We start from the raw sequence: 23575 nt of genomic DNA on the forward strand, positions 1-23575 counted from the left end.
TTTCTGAGATACTTCTGTGGAGGCTCAAACCTCCAACCTTTCTGGTAGCTGCCAAGCACATTAACAATCTATGCACCCCCCCCCGCCAAAAAAAAGGCTCGAAGCACTTAATAAACTCCACAAGAAGGTTTTAATTAATTATATGTAGTATTTCTTGAACAAGTGGCATTTAAAGATATTAAAACTATGCATAACATTTTCATAGTAGATAGTGAATTAATGTTGATTATTTCTTCTTAAAATAGTTCTGATGCACACAATGTGAAAGGAAGAAAACTGTAATAAAAAGTAACTTCCTAAATTAATCTACTTAAGAAAACCTTTAGAGTTTTTCAAAGTAATCTTCACTTTTTTTTCTTTTTCTTTTTTTAGAAATGGAACCCTTCATGGATTTGCATGTCATCCTTGTGCAGGGACCATGCTAATCTTTTCCATATCGTTCCAATGTTAGCATGTATGCTGCCAAGCGAGAACTATCTTCACTTTCTTATCTTAAAGCATTTAGCATATTGTCTGAATTTTTTTCTTGGACAAATTATTGAATATATACTTCAAAATATCCTGTTTGGATGCTTGTGTGTGCCTGTTTTTATTTTCCCTTATCTGATAATCCAACTGGTTGATTTGGACAGATGGGAGATTTTCTTTTTGCATTTCAGCCACGTTCCATCCTGATTTGTTATTGTTTGAATTCTGGGAATGTTTTACACACGTTTACAAAGAAAAGCATTTGGCCTCTGATAAATGAATGGCTAGCATGATATAAACTCTTGGGAAAGATTCTTTGGATCTCTGCAGAGAGACCTGCACATCTGTCTCCAGCTGTGCAGCTCCTCAAAACAGAAATGACTAATGTCAGTTTGGTCAAAGCCAGTAATTATTTTTACTATTGATTTGAAGATCAAAGGTTATTCCCAAGAAGTAATGATAGGGCAGTGGACATTGCTATCTAACAAAAGTGGGGATTTATGCTAGCTATCATTTGGTTTATGGTTTGCACATTAACCTGGTGCTAATGCACATGGATGACAGTAGGAAAGTAAACAGCATTGATGTGATATTAATTATAATTGGCTAAAAGTAAATTAATCTACTGGTTTTGAATCCTCTTTGTCCTTTAGCCTGGCCTTGTGTCCTGACCCTGAATGTTTGGAAAATCTACAGCAACAACAGGACACTTTTATAAAAGAATGTAGAATTCTAAGAATTCTTGTAACTACTCAAAATTATTGTATCTTCCTGATTAAGAGCATTTTATATGGAAATCCAATAGTTTCAGGAATCTCCCAAGGTGAATGTGTTCTAGTTCTCCAAGAGATTATCCCCAAATATAAACACACTGCCATCCAATTCGATTTCAACTCTACCACACAGAATAGAGCTGTTCCTTTCAAATCTTTAAAGTCTTTAAAGAGTCACAGGGGAAACTGTCTTCTTTTTCCCATAAAGCAGCTGGTAAGTTTGAACTTCCAAGCTAAGGGTGAAATCTTGTAAGAATGTAAATTTTGAATATTATCTTTTAACAGGGAGTTCATTATTCTTCACAGCTTGTGAGATGTACTCTTCATATCTTTATTGTTCTGTGGTAAGAACATCATGAAGGGGAATTCTTAAATGAGAGATCATCCAATACTATCAAGGGTCTACTTTATTATTGAGGACTTTTTTTAACATGTCTATAAACTATTCCATGCATATTTTGAATGTATACATGCATCTTTTAAATTTCATCATATGTTTTTAATACTGTTTTGAATTATTTTTAATATTATCATGTGTTCTATACAGGAAAAATAATCATTCCATGATGTAGAACACAAATAGCTAAATATAGAATCCTATTATGGAGTGGTTAGATCTTATTCTATTGAGGCAGGACTGAGGTCGAATCAATCATGATTCCCTGCCTTACTAGAGTGTATAACTCAGGTTGCCAACCTTAGTTTTCTTGGTCAGCAAATTAGCCTTCATCTGTGATATCTGTATGAAAAGAAGAATTTCATGTTTAAGTAGACCACCTCTTATGCAAACTAGAAGGCTGGGTCAGAGAACAGTCGAAGGCAGGCGCTGGCCCAACTAGTATACACAAAAGTGGTCAGCATGTCCTGTACCTGAACTTTCGACATCAAAAGGCGAAACTCACAGCTTATCATTTTTGTGACAGCATGCTGTCTACAATCTCTAACAACTGAAGATCTGGCAAAAGGTACTGTGGAGTCTGTTGGGGCCCCACAGACGTCTTTGAATTCCCTAGCTAAAACCCAGTCACCATGTCTATTGTAACTCACAGTAACCCTGTAGACGAGAGTAGTCCTGCTCGCTTGGGTTTCAGAGAAGGGGAATCTTCACACGAGTGGAGAGCCTCACCTTACTCTCATGAGGTGATTGATAGGGTTGAATTTGCAACTAGTGCATCTGCTGGCCACAGCATTTTAACTCAAATCCTAAATGGTGCTTCAGATTGCATAATCTGTAAAAAATGTGTCTAAAGTTTAATACCTTCCTAATTGGCTGCACATATTGGTGCAGAGCAAAGTTATAGCTATTTTGCTGAGATTCCAATAAACCATTTTACTGATGCCTCCTCCAAGATAGGAGTGGGTTTTCAAAACGATTGTTTTTAATTATCATTTCATTTAATTTTTCCATGACATTTTGAAGAGTCCTTATTTAATATTTTGGGGTGAGAGCAAGCCAGTCTGGAGACCAAAAGCTTCTCTACCCTACATGTTTGAGCTTAAATTCTGTGTACTAGGTTTGCAGAAGGCTTTGGACAACCTTGCAGGCCCCAAATGCATTTATCGAGTTCTCACAAAAATAACTTCCATTGCATTCCTTCTGATCATTAACCAGAAAGATGAGAAATCTTGTCCTCAGTCAGAGTGCATTAGGAGGTACACTACCTCTAACCAGCTCAGAGAGAAACAGTCTCCTGTAGGGGCTTGCATGGGTGCATCATTGACGGAGACTGCCATCCTCGTGTCTCATAGTCATGAACCATGTCCTGATTGCCTTCGTTGGAAGATCCTGGACAAATTTTGTAAACTCTTCTGTCTAACAAGATGTGTGTGTCCCAATCATGGCCCAGTTCCTCTTCTGTAGTCCTACCTCTAACTGTGGTATACCGATCTGCCACCCATCATGCTTTTGTGGCAGTTGTCAGCAAACCCTTTGACACCATTCTGACCTCAACCTTATGGTCTCTTTCATCCAGATGACGCGTCCTTGTCATTGTCCTGTTTAAGACTTTTACTAAATGTTCTCTCAAATTAAACAGACCAAGACAAATTTTCAGTTAGTAGACTCATGCTCAACCCATGCATCACTAGGGCTCTTTTCCCTAGGTAAGATCATCTTAGTAATATAATAAATTTGAATTTTCTTTTTGCACAATAAGGAATTATACATCCTCTTGACAATACCTCATGTTGCATTTAAATACCACATCTGGAATAGTGGAGCAGGACATCAAACATATTTGCCAGATGCCTACCTGTGATAGTCCCTTCCCCAAGAAGAATAACCATTCCTTTTGTGATGAAATTCTGTGAGTCGGCATCGACTTAATGGCAAGAGGTTTTTTTGTTTTGTGTTTTTTTAAATAATTAAATCATTTTATTGGGGTCTTGTATAACTCTTATCACAATCCACACATACATCCATTGGGTCAAGCACTTTTGTACATTTGTTTCCCTCATCATTCTCAAAACATTTGCTTTCTACTTAAGCCCTTGGTATCAGCTCCTCATTTTTCTCCTCCCTCCCCACTCTCCACTCTCCCCTCCCCCATGAACCCTGGTTAATCTATAAACTATTATTATTTTGTTATATTTTACACCGTCCGACGTCTCCCTTCACCCACTTTTCTGCTGTCCATCCCCCAGGGAGGAGGTTATATGTAGATCCTTGTAATCTGTTCCCCCTTTCTCCCTCAACTTTCCTCCACCCTGCCTGTGTTGCCACTCTCACCACTGGTCCTCAGGGGTTCATCTGTACTGGATTCCCTGTGTTTCCAGTTCCTATCTGTACCAATGTACATCTCTTGTCCAGTCATGGAAGAAGCACACCAGCCTGTCCTGACACAATCGCTGAAGACAAAGCGGGTGCATAATCAAATATGGTGAAGAAAGCTGATGGTGCCCGGCTATCAAAAGATATAGAATCTGGGTCTTATAGGTTTAAAGAAAAACAAGTGACCATCTAACCGAGAAATAACAAAGTCCACATAGAAGAAGCACACTAGCCTGTGAGATCACAAGGTGTCAAAGGGATCAGGTATCAGGCATCAAAGACCAAAAAAATCAAAGCATTGTGAATGAGGGGGAGTGCAGAGTGGGGATCATCTGTGGGCAATTGGACATCCCCTTGCAAAAGGGTCGTGAGGAGGAGAGGAGCCAGTCAGGGTACAGTGTAGCAATAGTGAAACATAATTTTCCTCTAGTTCTTGAATGCTTCCTCCCCACCGCCACTATCATGATCCCAATTCTGTTTTGTGTTGTTTTTAATGAAACAACACAAATGCAAAGTGATCAGTAAGCCACATCAGGCTTTCTAATCCCTTTGCACTCTGCTGGAACTGGACCCCACATCTGGCATATGGATATCCTGTTATATTACCCAAAGATCCCAGGAGCATCAGCAGATTGCCCACATTAGTTTTGCTGAGCTCTACATCCGCCAGCCATGGCCCTCTGGATTCATCTTCCTGCTTCCAGTTCCTGCGCTCCTGCAAATACACAAGTCAGGAGAAACCTCCAATCTATGTGGACTTGAAATAAACTAGATTTACCTGCTTCTAAAACTTGGTAAGCTCTTTTTTGATATAAATGTCTTCCAGTATGGAGACACAGTTCGCTTCTCTAGAGTACTGAATATAACATGCCCTTCATATATTAGTTTTAGTTGGCTGTTGAGAAAACAGCACAGAGGCGACATGTGACTTTCCCTGACTTTAGTATGAAGAAGAAAAGTACAACTCTACATCACTTCAAGGCCAATTGCCACAAAGCAGTCGCAGATATGTTTCCAGCCTCCATCCTGAAGCCCTAGTGGCATAATGAGTCATGCACTGGGCTGTTAACCACAGGGTCAGCAGTTTGAAGCTGCTAGCTCTTCCTCAGGAGAAAGAGGAGAATTTCTTCTCCTATAAAGAGTTACAGTCTCTGTTAAAGTCTCTAAAACCCACAGAGGCAGTTTGACCATGTTCTATAGCATCTCTAAGAGTTAGAATGGCTTTGATGAGAATGTTTGGCTTTTGTTTGCATTTATTTCATTCAGATACCATTCCTACCACAACACTCTGCCTTTGGGGCTTGATAATCCATTGCAAGAGCCAATTAGAACTCACAGACAATACTCACTGTTAGAGGAGTGTATAGGAAAGCTCTGTGATTATCACAAGACAGGCTCAGAAAACATGAAGGATATAGTCCTTTAACTAGAGCAGCATTTCTCAACAAAGAGCCACATTTCTATCTGGTCAGTAATATGGTTCCTTGGCCTCTGTTTTGTTCTGTGAGCAAAGGAGCGCAATGTTCCTCATCATGATCATAGTACTGCTCCTCTGCTCTGTCTCGTGATCTCAGTACAGCTCATCTGCTCTGTCTCATGATTTCAGTACTCATCCTCTGCTCTGTCTCCTGATCTTAGTATTACTCCTCTGCTCTGTCTCATGATCTCAGTACAGCTCATCTGCTCTGTCTTGTGATCTTAGTACTGGTCCTCTGCTCTGTCTCCTGATCTTAGTATTACTCCTCTGCTCTGTCTCGTGATTTCAGTACTGCTCCTCTGCTCTGAATCAATCCAGTTAGCAAGCTATCAGTGGTACTAAACCATGAAAGGTATCAGCAGTAAGACATGGAACTAGAATGTGCCCTAATGTCAGCTCTCACTGGAGAGCAGCAGAGTGAACATCAGCAAAATCTATGACTATGCAAAAATTTGGTTTCAGAAACATTGAGGCTGCGCGAGAATAAGCAATGGCAGCATTGGGTTGTATTTCCTATTGTAATAATTAAGTAGGGTGAAGTGGCTTCCTCAAAATACACATTTATTTTCTTCGTGTGCATGCCATATACATACACTCTTGAATTTCCTGATCCAAAGTTTCCTTACCTAAACTAACGCACTCCCAGATGCTTCCAGGTATAAATGTCCTTGTGCTAATTCACTGCTCTTGTGGGATGCATTTAAGCTCTCTAGTTCTTCTCAAAACTCACTAAATGTTTATTGAGTGCCCACTAGTGGGCACTGTGGCAAGGGCTGGGGATTCCATACGGTGCCAGCCCTCAAAAGGCTTTTGGATTCACGGTAGAGACAGACCAATAAAATATTATTACTGGACACTATAAAATTATAGTGATAACACAATTGGAACAAGAACATCTAGACCAATATCCTCATTCAAGGAAAACTTTTTGGAGGAAGTACTACTTACACTGTTTTTTGAAACATAAAACTAATTACTCATATGTTAATCTTCCATTGTTTTAACTGTCTGATTTAATTTTAGTGAAGAAAGCTTTTATTAGAAGAAAGTTAATGTTTTCCAATATAAAATGCTTTTCTAAATCATACTTTCCTGTCCCACATTGCCTCCCTAGGCTCAGAAAACAACTCTCTAGCTTGGATATTGAAAGGCTTCCTAAGGGCTGACTGTTTGTTTTAGGTACATACATTTTTTTCTTTATATATGTTTTCCAAACTGCAATTGAGTAATAATCTGGCATATCTGTGCATGTTAAATCTCACTGTCAAAAACCTATCCCCCATTACTCCCGAGTGCCCTTAAGATAAAAAGGTTATTTCAAAGGCCTGAAAAGCCTCTGGTTTTGCCCCATCCCATATCTCCAGCCTCATCTAGCACCATATTTCTTTTCACTTTCTATAGTCGGAGCCTGCACTTCTTCTATTATATTCACAATTCTCCTTCCATGCACAATCCATCTCTTTCTGTTATCTCCCTAACCCAGAGAGTTGAATACTTCACAGTCCAAGGTCACTAGGTCATTGCAGGGTCTTTCAATCTACTCCCACTTGTTCTCTCTAAGAAAGGACTTTCACAGGAAAAGAGAGAAAGTAGAAAGATAATATTGAGAGTTTCTACTACTGCTACCACTTATTAAGAGAATAATACCTAGTTGGCGTTTATCTACATTAACTAATTCAATCTTAATAGTAGTCTTAATGAGTGGGAGAGCTAGCGTTCAGGAAGTGTTCATCTTTGAAGGTACTAGCTAACATCCCCTGCCCTTCCACCATAAAGCAACAAAGAAAATTAAGTATAAAGGTTACATGGTTTGTCCCAGTTTTCTCTCTCCTTAATCCATTTTCTTTTTGTGAATATTTAAACACGCCATCATTTTAAGACATTGTTATTAATGACAATAATCAGAACAGGATTTTACTACAGAACCACAAAGGCTAAATTCAAAACAAGAAATAATCAACTTTTAAAGAATGGGCAATTAAAAATATCAGCTAGCATCAATTCAAAGCTAATTTTCAAGAAAATCATACCCATCAGTATATAAATGATTAGTGACCATAAAATGATTGTGTCTATGTGTGTACAATTATGCAGCACGACTACCTTTGAAATGCTAGGAAATAAAAGCACATGTATCCGCTTCTGTATTTCTCTGACTTCTTGTGTAAGCATGGATGAACTTGGAAATGCATGCAGTAAGACAGGGAGTGCTTTCTCACGATGTTCTCCTGTGTGTCCACATCTGCCAGCCTCCCCTCAAACCTCCTCTTCTCCCTTGCCTGGTTTTACCTCATTCCTTTAACTGGTTTTGGTAAAAATGCTTCTTGCTGACTAAATGGGTAAAAGGCATTGATCAAACGCTTAAAAAACACAGAACTTTCAAAATAGGAAGCATGAATTTGGCTAGGTCACTGCCGTGGAACAGAACAGTAGTGTATGAGGTTTGACATTAAGACAACACAGTCGGAATATGGGATGGTTGTGGAATGAGTTATGAATGTAGACCTATATCTAAATTTCAGAAATGGACTTACCACAAGTACTTCAATCATACCCTTTGAAAGGAATCAATGCATGTTTCTTCTCTTAAAAAAGAAGATAGGCAATTTACACATGTTATGTTTTCCAGCTCCCTCACATGTAGTAGAGGATGGTTTTCCAATGACATTTATTTTGTGGTAGAACTTCATAAATTCTACAGAAAACATGGTAAGTTGACCTTTAATTTGGGAAAGGTCTGAAAAAGTTTATTTGTTTCTACTATTATATTTTTAGCACAAATATGTACTCTCACTTTTATGAAATTTTTATTAACATCTTGTTCAGATAACATTCAAAATGCTAAGACTTGTGTTAGTCTGGGTACTTTAGAGAAACAAATCCACAGAAACTCATGTATAAGAGAGAGTTTTATATAAAGGTTAAGTACACATGAAGAAAACATCCCAACCCAGTGCCGCCCAAGCCCACAAGTCCAACATAAAACTGTATATCCGACACCAATCCACAAAGTCCTCCTCCATCTCACAAAACACATGCAATGCTGCCGACTGCAGGAGGAAAGCTGAGTCAGCGAACATGTAAGCATCTCAGCACTGGCCGGGGTCTCCACACGGCAGCTCCAGCCCCAGGACAGCATTGCGGTAGGTCCATGCTGCTTCTCCTTGGGGATGTCTTGCAGGAAGTGAGCCTTGCCAGCTAAAGTAGGGAACTGACTAAGGCAGCTGCACCCTGGTCTGACCATCACAAAGCAAGAGACCCGAGAACTAGAAAGGCGAGGCTCACCAAGCCATTTATCTCTCCGCCCTTCAATTAACCCCACATGTGTTTATCGGCCAGGTTAGCACAATAAACTAACTGACTATAATACATAGATGTCCAGGACTTTTCCAACATTCCAACAAATAGTATGTTTTCTTACCAACTGAAAATTATAAGTCTATACTATGCTTAATTTTGAGATATTTTTATTATCTGATTTTAGTTGTGGGAGAAATGTTTTAATTGTTCAATATTGGCTCCCCAAATATGACTCACAACCGAAATAACACAAAGCTTTATTTTGTTGCACTAAGGGAGAACATGAGCTCAACAGACTTTTGGCATTATCTTGGAGGAAGAAGGGCAAGGTCATATTTATTAGGCATTTGGAGTTTGATTTAAAATGAACTTTTAATATAGGGAAGGTGATTGTGGTAGTTACATAATTTCATGTCAACTTGATATATAAAAGTGTAGGGTGGAGTCTAGCCTGTCAATCACGTCACACAGCCTGATGGTAACTCCTTGTGGTTGTTGCCTTCTCATAAGGAAGTGTTTGGAACCTCCCTCTCTGCCTTTACCTCCCTGCTGGTTGACTCTGTTTCCTGCCAGAGCCCTGGACCAAACTGCACCATTGGATCCACACGACTTTGCACCCACCGACCTGTGATATTCCTGCATTCTGCATCGTTGCCTGTGGCTGCCTGAGTCTGAAGAGACACTTATGGACTGTTATCAGAATTGAGAACTTGACCTGGCCTGGGCTGAGAGCTTTGCTTGATATGCAATTACTTCTTGATCTAAATCTCTTTCTTGCACATTTATGAGTGTCACTGGATTTGTTTCTCTAGTCAACCCACCTAACACCGCAATGCAAAAAGATCTTGATTAGGACTGGGTGGGAATAATAATAAAATGGTTTAAAGTAGTTTAAAAATAGGTAATATTGGAAATAATTATATCAGGATTTTTAGTTGAGAGACTCAAAAAATGTTTTTAGGTGAACAATTGATGCTTCCTATTTAAGAGATGGTAAGTTTTTCCCCCCAGAAGGTTCTCTAGTGAACCATAAAGAAAATTAAAGTCATGTTCTGGTAGATAATGAACTATCCATATCTGGTAGCTAGATTTTTAAAATTTCTCTAAATAACAGTTATTTTTTAATATACTTTCTGATTACTAAGAAGAAAGTGGCCCCATATGAATAATGGAATTATTTTCTATAAATTCTTAGAAAATATACAATAAGTTTGTTGTTAAAATAATCATTACTCAGAATTAAACCAAAATACAAACTAAATTCACTGCTATTGAGCACTTGGTAGTTTTGAACTGTTGACCTTTCAGTTAGCAGCCCAACTTGTAACCACTACCCCACTAGGGCACTTGTGATTAATAACCTACTGAGAGCACTGATAAACATTGGACAGTTCATTGAAAGGTCTGTTTTGGAACTCACAGGGCACTTCTCTGGAGAGGGATGAGTCTGTCGGCTGCTGTAGGGATTTAAAGCATTAGAAACTCTATATAAGGTCACTATGAGTAGGAATCGATTTGATGGCAGTGATAGAATTTCATAAAAGGAGCCTTGGTGGCATCCTGGATTATGAGTTGGGCTGCTAACTGCTCTGTGGGAGAAAGATGAGGTTTTTCTGCTTCTGCAAAGAGTTACAAGCCTCTGAATTCCTATATAAGGTTGCTGCAAGTTGAAATTAACTTGATGGAAGTGGGTTTGGAGTTATGGGTAATGTCATAAAAATATAACTGCTCCACTCTCTTGTTCCCCATTCATTTGCTCCCGTGTGCTTGGGTCCTGGACCATCAGGCCTGGAGGACAATATCCCTGCTCTGAACAGCCAATGCACAGAGTGGACCAGACAGCTGATCCCACTATGAGACACAATGTCCATCGCTGACCCATGGCCCTACGGGGGACAACACTGGAGACTCAGTGTTGGGATTGGCCTGGTCTGACCCCACCACACTGAGGCAAAACACTACAGGAGTGCAGCACAGAAATAGGGGGAGCAGAGCAGGGAGTTCCAAAGGGAGTGCAAAGGATAGACTTTGGGGCCAGAGTATGGCACCCCATCGCGCTCAACTGAAGGACCTTCCTAGAGGTCAACAAACAGAACTTGATGTATCTACAGGTTTTTCTTTAATTAATTTTTGGGGGGTCATTGATTTTCACTGTTGTTGTCATTGTTGCGTTCTCTTTTGTCGCTTTATCTGGTTATGCCTTGTTTTTTGTGTGCATATTATTATCTCTGCAGGTCTATCTAGATAAGATAGGCTGGATGAACAGTCTGAGGAGAAAACAGCAGGGCTGATGGTTCTGGGGGAACATGGGAGGGGGGAGGGGGGAGAAAGGAGGTGGTATTGACCAACCCAGGGACATGGGAACAACAAGTGATCCAAAATTAGTGGCAAGGAGGGTGTGAGAGACCTGGTACAGATTCATCAAGGGCAAGTAACCAAGAGGAATTACTGAAACCCAAATGAAGGCTGAGCATAATAGTGGGACAAAAGGAAAGTAAAAGGAAATAGAGGAAAGAACTAGGAGGCAAAGGGCATTTGTAGAGGTCTAAATACAGGCGTGTACATATGTAAATATATTTATATAGGATGATGGGAAAATATATCTATGTGCATATATTTATAGGTTTAGTATTAAGGCAGCAGATGGACATAGGAACTCTACTCAAGTACTTCCTCTGCAAGAACACTTGTTCTATTAAATTGGCATTCCATGATGCACACCTTCCGGACACGATCACTGAAGACAAATGTGTGCATAAGAAAATGTGGTGAAGAAAGTTCATAGTGCCTGGCTATCAAAAGATATAGCATCTGTGGTCTTAAAGGCTTACAGGTTAATAAGCAGCCATCTAACTCAGAAGCAACAAATCCCACAAGGAAGAAGAACACCAGCCTATGTGACCACAAGGTGTGGAAGGTATCAGTTATCAGGCATCAAAGAACAAAAGATCATATCATTGTAAATGAGGGGAGTGCAGAGGAGAGACTCAAAGCCCATCTGTAGGTAACGGGACACCCCCTTACAGAAAGGTCACGGGGAGGAGATGAGCCAGTCAGCGTAGAGTGTAGCAGCAATGAAACATGCAACTTTCCTCAAATTCTTAAATGCTTCCTCCCCACCACTATCATGATCCCAATTCTACCTCACAAATCTGGCTAGACTAGAGGATGTACCCTGGTACAGATAGGAACTGGAAACACAGGGAATCCAGGACAGATGATCTCTTCAGGACCAGTGGTGAGAGTGGTGATACCGGGAGAGGGGAGGGAACGTGGGGTAGAAAAGGGGAACTGACTATAAGGATCTACATATAACCTCCTCTCTGGGGGATGGACAACAGAAAAGTGAGTGAAGGTAGACATTGGACAGTGTAAGACATGACAAAATAATAATAATTTATAAATTATCAAGGGTTCATGAGGGAGGGGGAAGCCGGGAAGGAGGGGGAAAAATGAGGAACTGAAACCAAGGGCTTAAGTGGAGAGCAAATATTTTGAGAATGATGAGGGCAGTGAATGTACAAATGTGCTTTACACAATTGATGTATGTATGGATTGTGATAAGAGTTGTATGATCCCCTAATAAAATGGTATTAAAAAAAAGAACTAGGGGGAAAAAAAAGAAGACAATGGAGTAATGTATTCAGAGTCCTGACAGAAAACAAAACCAAAAAAAAAAGCTGTCAGCTTAGAATCTTGTACGCTCCATCCCCCAAATATCACTGAAATATCATGAAGAAATAAAAGTATTCCAAGACAATGAGAGTTAAAAGGATTAAAAAAAATAAGACCACCACTACAATACTAAATGAAGTACTATGGACAAAACCCCCACACAGATCTGAAAGCAGCATACACGACAATTAAAAAGCAACACACTCACAGCAACATCCAAAGCAATGAATCCTAGAAGAACAAAGAAACCAAGCACATCACATATATACACTTGCACACAACATGCACAAATATAAAGCAAAATAACAGTAACAAATGCATACATATCAATAATCTCACTAAGTGCTAATGGACTAAACGTGCACGTAAGGAGAAGAGCAGCAGAATCGATAAAGAAATGAAATCCTCAATATGCTGCCTAATAGAAATATACCTCCCACACAAAGACATAAAGAGACTGAAAATGAGGGGCATGCCAAAGAACCAGCAACCAAAAGGAAGCAGGGGTAGCAATATTAATATCTAAGGAAATAGACATCAAGGCAAACAACCTAATAAGAGACAAGAATGGTCACTATAAAATGATTAAGGGAACTATAGCCCAAGAAGACATAAGTATAATAAACATATATGCACTCATTGAAAGATCTTCAAAGTACATAAATCAAATCCTCACAGAACTGAAAAGTATCTAGATACCTCGACAATAAGGACAGGAATCTTCAGTACACCACACACAAGAAAAGACAGGAAATCAAGAACAGAGCTCAGTAAAGACACAGAAAAGCTCAAGCATGCACTCAACACAGTCAACCTCATAGACATATACAGAACACTCCATCCAACAAAAACAAAGTTGATGTTTTTCTCCAATGCACATGGAACATTCTCAAGAATCTACTAATAGCGGGCCTCAAAGCATGCCTCAACACATTTTTACAAAATGAGATTCTGCAACCTACCTTCTCAGACCACAAAACTATAAATTTAGAAATTGACAAGAAAAAGTACAGAAGCATAGACAAACACATGGAGATTGAGTGGGTAAAAAAATGAATGGGAAACAAAAAAAATAAATTCCTTGAGACAAATGAGAATGATAACACATCATATCAAAATCGTTGGGACACACCAAGAGCAATAATCAGAAGCCAATTTATCGCAATCAACACACACAAGAAAAAAGAGGATAAATTCAAAATCAACACCCTAACACAACACTTGTAAGAACTGGAACAAAGACAACAACATAAACCCTCCAATAAAAGAAGGAAACACATCCTAAGGATCAAAGCAGAAATAAACAATATTGGGGGAAAATCATAGCAAGAGACTGGTTCTTTGAAAGGATTAATAAAATAGATCACTGACAAATTTAACAAAGGACAAAAAAAAAGAAAGAAAAGAAACGATGCAAATAACCAGAATACGAAGTGCAAAGGGTGACATTACAACAAATCTAAATGAAATAAAAAGAATAATGGAACACAACTATAAAAAACTGTATTCAAACAAATTCGACAATCTAGAAGAAATGGACAGATACCTAGAAATATATTAGTCACTCAAATTAATGCAGAAAGACATTGAAAACTCAACCGACCCATAAAAATGAAAGAAAGAAACAAAATTAGAACAGGTCATTAAAAAACTACCACTCAAGAAATTTGCAAGATGAGATGGTTTCACAGAGGAATCCTGCCAAGTATTCAGAGAAGATCTGGCACCAATGCTACATGAACTATTCTAGAACATAGAAAAGGACAATAAACTCTCAAACTCATTCTATGACGCCAGCATAACACTGCTACCCGAACCTGGCAAAGACCCCATAAAGAGAGCAAATTGTAGACATAGTTGCTAAAATCGTCAACAAAAATCTGATCAATAGAACTGAACATCATATAAAAAAATAATACACCATGACCAAGTGGAATTCGTGACAGGGCTGCAGAGACAGTTCAATATTCAAAACAATGTAATCCACCTCATAAACAAGGAAAGAATAAAAATATGTATGATCATATAAATAGATGTAGAAAAGGTATTTGACAATATTTAACACCTTTTTAAACTCCAAACACTAAACAGCATAGGAATAGATGAGGAATTCCTCATTATAATAAAAGTCATATAGATATGTTTCTATATATATATGTATGTGTGTATATATATATATCAGCCGATATATATATATATATATATCAGCCTATATCACACTCAATAGAGAAAAGCTAGAAACATTTCTACTGAAACCAAGACCAGACAAGGATGTTCCCTATCATCACTCTTATTCAACATCATGCATGAAAATCTTGGCTAGAGCCCTCAGACAAGAAAAACAAATCAAGAGAATGCCAATGGGTAAAGAAGAAGTGAAACTGTTGCTCTTTGCAGATGATATGATCCTATATATAGAAAACTTAAAACTCTTCACAAAAAGCCTGCAGGAAACAAATGGAGAGATTCCACAACGTAGCAGGATAGAAAATTAACAAGCAGAAATCCATTGCAATCCTATATACCAGCAAAGAGGGTTCTGGAAAAGATATTAAGAAAATAATACCATTTACAATAACCACACAAAAGATGAAATACTTAGGAGCAAACCTAACAGAATAAGCAAGAGACCTGTACAGAGAAAACTATAAAACATTACAAGAAACCAAAAAAGACCTATATAAATGGAAGGATATCCCTTATTTATGAATAGTCACATTAATATTGTGAAAATGCCAATTCTACCTAAACCAATCCACAGACACAACACAATCCTAATCCAAATCCCAAACACATTCTTAAAACAAATAGAAAAACGAACCCCAATTTAATATCAGTAGGCAAAAAGACCCAGGATAAGGAACAAACTTCTTAAAGAAAAATACCAAGTAGGCATCCTCACATCTACCTGACCTAAAAAACGGTTACATAGCCACAGTAGTCCAAAAAAGTGTGGTACTGGTACCATGAGAAACGATAGACCAATGGAGTAGAACAGAAAACTCAGACATAAATGTATCAGTGTACAGGCAACTAGAAATAGGCTATATGACAAAGAAATCATCTTCAATACACAGTGTTGGACAAACTGAATTTCCATATGAAGAAGAATGAATCAAACCTGCAACTCGCCCTGTGATAATTAAGTTTATTGTGCCAACTAGGCCAATAGGAACATGTGGGCAGAGTTTAATCAGGTTGCAGCTTGATTAGAGTGCGACCAAGATAAATAAAGACGGCCAGCATCCAATCTTCCTTTTCCTCCCTGGTGATCAGACCAGCTTACTGCTGCTTGAGCTAGTGTGCTGCACTGCCTATAGGCCCAGCCATGGGGATAGTGTCACTAGAGCTAGAGGCTCCTTTGAGACCTACCTCACCACACTGCTGGTGTGTACATCATTTGAGCTTGACGAAGGTGGATCCTGTCACCATGGATTGCTTGAGTTCAAGATCCCATTGATGCCTGCTTCACTAAGCTCTTGTGTTAGTGCTTGTTGCTGAACCACTCTGCTATCTGCCTGTGGCAGACTCTGCCTTTCTACTTGAGGGAAGGCTCCACTGTCTGCTTCTTTGACCTTGAACTGGCAGCCCATGTGAGCTGACAGAATTCCAGTATCACTGTTCCACAAAAGTGAGTTGAACTGAGCAGTCTGTGCTGCTGTGTGGAATACTTAGCTATTATTTTCCTTCTCACTGTGTAAGCTCCATCTATCTATCTATAACTATTGCTCCATCTATCTATCTATAACTATCTATCATCTATCTATCTATCTATCTATCTATCTATCTATCTATCTATCTATCTATCTATCATCTATCTATCTATCATCATCTATCTAATCATAAGTGTCCTGGTTTTGTTTCTCTATAGAACCCTGCCTAACATACTCCCCATGCACAAAAATAGACTCAAGATGGATAAAAGACCTAAATGTAAACCCCAAACTTATCAGTATCATCGATGAAAAACCTGGAACAAACATAAAAGCCCTATTACAGGGCATGCATTGACTATCATATATAATAATGGTAGCACACACAGAGTGGAAGACAAAATAGATGACAGGGACTTGCTGAGATTGTATCACTTATGCACATCAAAAGAGTAAAATGAGAGCCCACAGATTTAGGAACAACTTTTACTAAGGACACATCAGACATGGGTCTATTGACCAAAAAGTACAGAACTCTGCCACAGCTCAATAAGAAAATAACCAAGACCCAAATTAAGAAGAGGGAAAGAGATATGAATAGATAGTTCACTAAAATTGAATTTCAAATGGCTAACATATATGAAACAAAAGCTCATGATCACTAGCAAATTGACACCATAATGAGATATACCCTTACACCCACAAAGGTAGCCAAACTTTTATTTTTAAATCGAAAACAGCAAATGCTGGCAAGGATATGGTGAGACTGGAACTCATAAACACTTTTGGTGGATTTGTAACTGCAGACAACCCCAATGGAAAATGATATGGTGATAGTTAAAGCTACTGGGAATTGAAATCCCAAACTGTGCAGTAATACCACTATGAAGCATATACTCCAAAAAAAGAAGACACAGCACAAGTGGATGTATGCTCCCCCATGTTTCCAGCAGTACAGTTCACAATATCAAGAACGTGAATGCAGCCCAAATGCCCAAAAGTGGGATCATGGATCAAGAAACTATGGAATTTAGTTTCTTGATGGAATTTAGTTACACACATTGGAATACTATGCATCCCTAAAAATAACAGCGATGAAAATATGAAACACTACGTGACATGGAAAGACCTGGGAACCATTACATCGAGTGAAGTTAGTCAATCACAAAAGGGCAAATATTGTAGTAGTCCACTACTGTAAGGGGAAATATCAATTAAACAAGTCTTAGAAACTATTTCCCAAACAAGCGGTAAAATGTCTGCCTACTGGCCATGAACCATACATCACCACCCCTTTTGTGCACCTTATAAGAACCACCTTGAAAGAGGAGACCTCACATGGCTTGGGGTCATTGCTTCAAGGAGGAAAAAGGAAACCATCCATTTGATGCTATACAACCTTGAGACAAGGCCGCGACAAATCAACAGGTCCTCCACAGGAACGAGAGGTGAAGCTCATTGGAACGTCAGATGAGGCCAGTGTGCGGAGCATCTACGTTTCAGAGAAGGCGCTTACTTTCTGTTGGTGGGCACTGTGAGTAAATAAGGAGCAATCTCGCATAGGGAAGGGATGCTACACAATAATTGTAGGGAACTTAAGGGAAGAATAAACCTGGTTTTATGTTCCTGTGTAGACTTCAGCTATGTTTCTACCCAACCCTTGATGAACCACATCATGGACTAAGCACTATGACGACCTTAGATGCTGGCCTTACAGGGAACATGGCATCCCTCAGAAGCACTCAATGTGGAAGCCGGACTGAATGAACTGAGCCCTAATTAAAAATTATCTGTATTCTTGGATTTAGGACTGAAATACCCTTATTGGAGAGGAAGCAAAGGATTGCCATCCCAAGACTGGACCTTGGTAGGACCCAGGTTTAAGGAGTGTCCAATGATAGGGGACTCAGAAACACCATATATTTAGTACCTGATGGCTCCCCTTGTATTAATATAACAGGCAGTAATCTGATAGGCAAGGATCTACCCTTGTAAGAAATGGTACAGCAATTTTTCCCCTAGCACTAATCCCCATACTCAATGTAAACAGATTTCAATCAACTAACAAATAAATCTGTACAAAGCAACAACCCATGGATTGTAGCTCACAGTTGGACTATACTGGCATAAAAGCCTCATATCATCCATGTCTTAATTTCTATTCCATTGGATAAATTACTGATGTCATCAATGCAATCACCTTATACAACAGGAGGATGATTGACAGTTTTCCTTTTTTGTTTCTTTGTTTATGTTGTTATTTTTCTTGTTGAATTTTTGTTTTTGTTATCATTTGACAGCCAAACTAAATCAGAATCATTCATCCCCATGGGCTTCCACTTAATTGTAGACTCAATCCAAGAAACTAGTTCTTATAAAATGGCTCTACTAGATACTTGTATTCATAAAGAGATCACTGAAAATAAGGGTGCTCTATCAAAGTGTGGTGAAGGAAACAGATGGTGCCCAGCTATCAATTGGAATAATGTGTGGGGTCTTAAAGGCTTGTATTCAAACAAGCAGCCATCTAAGTGAAATGTCAACTAAGTCCACATGGAAGAAGCACAATAGCTTGTGTGATCCAACAATAACAGTAGCAAAATCCAAATATGATGACAGAAAAATGATTCCAGCTTAAATTGTAAACACCTCATTTGAAGAAGGCTATGGAGCACAGTGGGAACCCACATTTCATCTTCTGTGTATCTAGTCAGATTAAGTCTGTGGCAGATCTCCATTAGCCACAAGTGAGCAACTCATAGTTTTACTGGCAGACAGAGAATTTTGTGAACTTGATTAAGGGACAATTGAAACATGGTATAATATGACACTTGGTCAGTTGACCTCCCTCTTGTCCCAACCTGAATTTGCCCTAGGCTCAAATTATTTCTTGCTTATTCAACGACAGAAATTTCTTCTCTGCCTTAAAGCAATTTAATTTTGGAAGTGTATGATGTGTGAATATTAAATAAAAAAAGCTACTTTAAAAAAATACAAAGAAAGAAAGAAACCAAAATTAGTCAGTGGTTCCCATAGGTAAAGGAGAAGAGTTTTTGCTTAGGGGGCATTGAGTTTATACTAATGGTGATCTTGTAACTGGGAAAAGGATATCAATAAGAGTTGTACACCATGGAGAGTATGTCATTGACACTTAATTATGCATGTAGAAACTGTTGAATTGGAGAATGTTTTGTTGTGTATATTCTTGCCACAATTTAAAAAATAGCATTGAAAAAAACCTCCGATTATGTGATTTATACATTATACAACAGGGTATTATTCAGCAATAAGAAAAAATGAAATACATATCATCATGTAGATGAACCTTAAAAAAGTTTATACTTAGTGAAATGAATCACACAAACACACACAATCAAAAACAAATTCTATATGAACCCACTTGTATAAAATATTTAGAAGGCAAATCTATAGCTATAAGATTAGTGGTTACCTAATGTGTGGTGGGGAGGCTCAGTGGAGGAGGTAGTGACTTAAGGACAATCCAGATGCATAATTAACATAGATAAATATAAAGGACAAAGTGAAAATAAGTAACAAAAGGAGAAAGTACAGGAATGTAGCATGAGAAAGTGGATGAGGAGGATATCCCCAACCCCATAAAGAAAACTGAGCGATCCAGCTGTACAGTAAAAGATTTCCTGAACACTCAAGGTTATCCATCAAAAGACAGCATTCCCATAGCGTATTTCTGCATTACATGATCAGTCCTAAATTTCTTTAGCTGAAAATAATTTCCTTGTATAGAAGGAATGCTAAATATAATCTAAATGAGAATCTGAATCACTTGTGCATGCAGGCAGCAACAGCAAGATGTAGAGGTTGACCAAAGAGTGTGAAATTCCGGAAGTGATACAAATTCAAATTATATCTTTTTGTTAAGTTTGGCCCCTTAAAAACTCCCCTTTAAATCATAAACAACGTTGGAAGAGCTCTAAATAAGAATGTAATCCTAGAGGACTGTGGGAAATTCTGGATCAGTGAAGAGCTAGGAAACGACTCATCAGGGGTTCCAAGTTCATTCCTAAAAACAGTGTCTGCAACCCATACTGTTTGCTGATTTATTGCAAATACAAAATTAAACTGTTTAGAATTTACCTTTGAATGAAAGTACAGTTTGGAAATGCCCAGGCTAAGGAAAAATGTAGTACTGTTAGGAAGTAGAATATTTTTATAATGGAAATATTTAGCAATTCATAGTTCTTAACCAGGTTAACAATAAACAGACAGGATACTTTGGTACTAATTCAACAGTTGAAATGGAAAACAAAGGGGAAAATAGTAGTTGGAGTCCCATGATTTGGCTGCTCTGGTTTGTAAAATGACCTAATAGCATGCAGGCACGAAAACCAATGCTTTCAAGGAGATCTATATGAAAACGAAGGTTCGCAGTGAGCTTATTTTGTTCAATGACAGAGCATGCTTATCCAGTAATGATTGTCAACCATGCATTGATTTTCTTTCCTGCACTAATTGAGACTTAGAGATGGCAGGAATAATTGCAGTATTTTGTTTTCTGGTAGTTTTAGCTTTGCATCTTTTAGCATAATAGCAGCTTCTTTTGAAACTAGTCAGCTTTCCCTATTGTCTTGAAAGAAAGAGGGGGTCTTATGATAAATTAATGTCTTTGCACAGTTTCAAATCTTTGTAATGCTTTATCATAAAATCAGTTTAAAATACATTCAATGGTGCTTTAGACAGATTTTAGACAGTAGGCTTAAAAATAGAGATCAAACACTTGCTTTAATATTTCACACATATGAAGATTCAAAGTTAAGAATATGTTTTAGCCAGTCTTTCTAAATTCTTCATCTTATTATGCTTTGAGAAATGGGAAAGAAACTAGAGTTGGCATTCTGCACGGTATAATTTAGATCCTTGATTTTCTGGCTTTAGCCAACAAGTTAAAGATTTGGCATATTGACGTGCAGACCATTATAAATAGACCCCTGGCTTCTGAAATACTGGGAGCATTGTATTCAAAATGTAAGAAAGCTTAACAACATTGCTTTCATTATAATTGCAGCTGATTTAACAATCATGTAGACACACTGTTTATATCTGGATTTATTTTTTCCCAGTATTTCTTTGTGAAAGCCTTACATTTTTATGTTGTAGATGGTAGGAAAAAATTTGTTAAATGAGATCAAGATGCACTGATGCCAGAAAGATGTGTAAGCCATGAAATATGATGACTCAAAGAGCAGTTTTGGTTCCTCCATCACCCAAGCTTACCACTTGCAATATTCACGTACATTGGACACTTGCCATTTCCCTACTTTACACTGAGAACTTCCTCAGAAACTTTCTCTTAATATATTTTTGAGAGGTAAACCCTCTGGAAAAGTTACATGGGTAAAGGTTATTGCTATTTCCGTGTAGCTAGTTCTCAATACTCTAAGTCCAAGAATTTATCTTATTTGGTAAATTGCTTTATTATAGATGGAATTCATCTCAATAAAAACTTAGTCTCTAAGTATTTACTTAAACATAATATTTTTCTACTGATAACACATAATAGTATGATTCTATACTGATTAGTCTATAAAGCTAAACATGTTAAAATTTAACCACAAGTTATCTGCATGGCATAAAATGGAGAAAAGACAATGAAGGAAAATATTTTTCTCAAGTGTGAGTTTATTATTGGGCAAATCACTGTTTTCTAGTAGATTATGTTAGAATGGTATAGAGGGTGACATCTGACTTCACAAGGTAAGGTGGAACCTAGAAGTCAGAAGTCATTATTTACCCATGGCTAATTCCTATGAAGCAGATGTCAGATATAGCTCACTCTCCAACCTTCTGTCCAACTTCAAACACTGATCATCCTTCCCAAGGCACACCCCACAGCTCTGCAGGCTTTAATTCATGACAGTCACCACATGGGACTTTCATCAATACTCAAAAGACAATACTAAGTATTATGGGATTTACTAGGGAAGTCAACAGGTTGTAATTCAAGAGCAGAAATGATCAGGATAACAACAGAAACTTAGCACATGAAACTACAGAACAAAGAAATCATAAAAAAATAAAATATAAAGCACAAGACAAAAATACATTCATATAAATTTATAGTTCTACTGGATTCAATTGGATTAAATGCTCCCATCAAGAAAAAAAGAGTTGAGGAATAGATGAGAAAACTGGATCCAATGATATGCTGCATACAATAAACTCACCTTAGACTTACTAAAACTCACTGTAATCCATTTGATTTGGAATCACAGCGATCCTATAGGACAGTTCCAAGTCTCCCACCGGGCCCGGAGAGGGCATTTGACTTCCTAGTAGAGAGCGTTTCTTTATTCAGATGCCATGATTCTTTACTTTTGGCTTGGAAGTGATCTTTCTGATTTTGTATTATAATCACTTATGGAGTTAGTATCATTTCTGAATCACATAATCACTAATTAAAATGCAGTTTCTGTACTTTTTAATCAAGACATCTGAACCTAGACTGCTGAATACATCCATGTGTAGCCATTCTTTGAGACCTTGTCTACATGGCTGGTTGGCCTTCCCAGATGGCATCTTTATGCCTTAGCCCTGCCAACAGGATTTTTACACACTCAGCTCCCTTTTAGGGATCTGTTATAAAGAAAGGAGGAATCCATTATAAGAAAGGAGGATATGGTAGGGTAAAAGGAGTTATATGCCAATAAACATTTGCTCTGTAATTCATAATAATGCTTATGTTACACTTGTTATTGCTCTTTGATTCAAATGGTAGAAACTCCGTTTAACTTACATAAGGGAATAGAAAACAAAGGAAATGAAATAAAACACAAAGATAAGTAATATGTTTGGATATTTAACAAAATTTGGGGAAGGGCAATGGTCGAGGGGGATTTATGCATGACTGGAACCAAAGACTTAAATGATGTCAAGACTTCCTGGTTCTAACTGTATTCATCTCAGCCTCTACTGTGTTGACTTCACCAAGTTAGAGTGGAGCCTTCCCACATGGTGTGCAGGGGATGCTATCGAGAAACAGAGGTAGGTCATCTAGAATTCAGGGATAAGAGGACCAACAATCTCCTTTCCAGGCGTTATGTATGCTTTCAGTACACATGATACCCCCAACACACACACACATACATAATTCTTTGGGGAGCAGATTTTCTATGCATAATTATTTCGATGTATAATTTCTATGTACAATTATGTATAATTTTTCTAGTTATAATTGTTTAGTATTTTCTTAGGAAGATTTTACTTGTCACCAAATTTTATTTGAAAGTGTTGTTCGATGACTACCCTGTATTGCATTGCATCTACCTTCACACGTCGTCTCTGAGTGGTGCACATAGCTTGCACGCCACTCCTAGCGTCAAGACAGGCTATTTGAAGCCATTCAGGACAAAGAATAGACATTCTACTCTAAAGAGTTCCAGTCTCAGAAACCCACCAGGGCCATTCTACTCTGTCACATAGG

General features: G+C 38.2%; 1 non-coding gene across 1 annotated transcript; it reads right to left on the reverse strand.

The window, feature by feature from the left end:
- Positions 1-368: 368 nt before the first annotated feature.
- Positions 369-474, reverse strand: LOC115871217. Its single transcript, XR_004047169.1, has one exon. It is a non-coding gene; the product is annotated as a U6 spliceosomal RNA (small nuclear RNA).
- Between the last annotated feature and the right edge of the window lie 23101 nt (positions 475-23575).

This window comes from Echinops telfairi, unplaced genomic scaffold (genome assembly GCF_000313985.2).
Source record: "Echinops telfairi isolate 266 unplaced genomic scaffold, ASM31398v2 ScPeMD7_3533;HRSCAF=4204_1, whole genome shotgun sequence".
In the NCBI taxonomy this organism is placed as follows: domain Eukaryota; kingdom Metazoa; phylum Chordata; class Mammalia; order Afrosoricida; family Tenrecidae; genus Echinops; species Echinops telfairi.